This window comes from Oryctolagus cuniculus, chromosome 7 (genome assembly GCF_964237555.1).
Source record: "Oryctolagus cuniculus chromosome 7, mOryCun1.1, whole genome shotgun sequence".
Lineage (NCBI taxonomy): Eukaryota > Metazoa > Chordata > Mammalia > Lagomorpha > Leporidae > Oryctolagus > Oryctolagus cuniculus.
In genome coordinates this window covers 16,730,309-16,731,501 of record NC_091438.1, presented here as the reverse complement: position 1 = coordinate 16,731,501, position 1,193 = coordinate 16,730,309, and the positions used below count along the sequence as shown (strand labels likewise).

The 1,193-nt window shown below is 39.6% G+C and overlaps 1 pseudogene; it reads left to right on the top strand.

The window, feature by feature from the left end:
* The first annotated feature begins 765 nt into the window (after nucleotides 1-765).
* Nucleotides 766-838, top strand: LOC138850751 (small nucleolar RNA U3; annotated as a pseudogene).
* Nucleotides 839-1,193: the final 355 nt, after the last annotated feature.

Here is a 1,193-nt window from a genome sequence, read left to right as displayed (position 1 = left end):
TACCTCTCCACCTTTGCCTCTCTGTAATTCTGCCTTTCAAAAAATAAATTAATGTTTTTAAAAAGTATAATCTATAGGATTTAAACTGACACCTTGAGATGCAATGATTCTGAACAGCCCTTACCTTGACTATAGAGGAATAATGTTGTTCTTGTTTGTTTGGTTCTTTTCTCCTTTTTTCTTCATGCTCATCAGTGAACTCTCTTCCTAGTGTGGGGTTAATCTTATGAGTATAAAAATTAACTGAAAATTGATCTCTGTAAAAAATAAGGAGGGGAAAGGAAAGGGAGGAGGAAGAAAGTGTGGGAGGGAGGTGGGGGGAAGAATCACTATGTTCCCAAATCTAAATCTACTAAATGCATGAAGTTCCATTTTTTTTTTTTTGACAGGCAGAGTGGACAGTGAGAAAGAGAGAGAAAGGTCTTCCTTTTCTGTTTGTTCTCCCCACAGTGGCTGCTGCGGCCGGCGCACCATGCTGATCCAAAGCCAGGAGCCAGGTGCTTCTCCTGGTCTCCTATGTGGGTGCAGGGCCCAAGGACTTGGGCCATCCTGCACTGCACTCCCAGGTCACAGCAGAGAGCTCAACTGGAAGAGGAGCAACCGGGACAGAATCCAGTGCCCTGGCTGGGACTAGAACCCGATGTGCCGGGACCACAGGTGCAGGATTAGCCTAGTGAGCCACGGCACCAGCCTGAAGTTGCATTATTTAAACAAAATAAAACAAACCAAAAATTTTTAACTTCATAAATTAAATAAGATACCATCAAGACTATACTTTCAGGGATCATTTCTATAGTTTGCTACTAAATAAGATACCATCAAAATATCATCCGTTTCTTTTTAATAAACAGATTTGTTTTTTAACCATCTTTTTAAAAATTTATAAGCAACAATTATACATATTTATGTGCTACAGAGAAATATTTAAGTTCATGTATACAATTTGTACTGATCAAAATAGGGTCATCAACATTTCCCCTTCTCTAACATTACTTTATGATTAGAGGCATGGAGCTTCCTCCTTCTGTTTGTTCTTACAATATCTAGTAGATAATTGTTAGCTGTAGTCTTTCCACTATGCTGTGCAACACTAGGTTATTATTCCTTTGATCTAAGTCTGATTTGGTAACCACTATCCAGACTCCCTCTGCCCACCCTCCATACCTTCTTGATAGCCTCTAGAAATCACCATT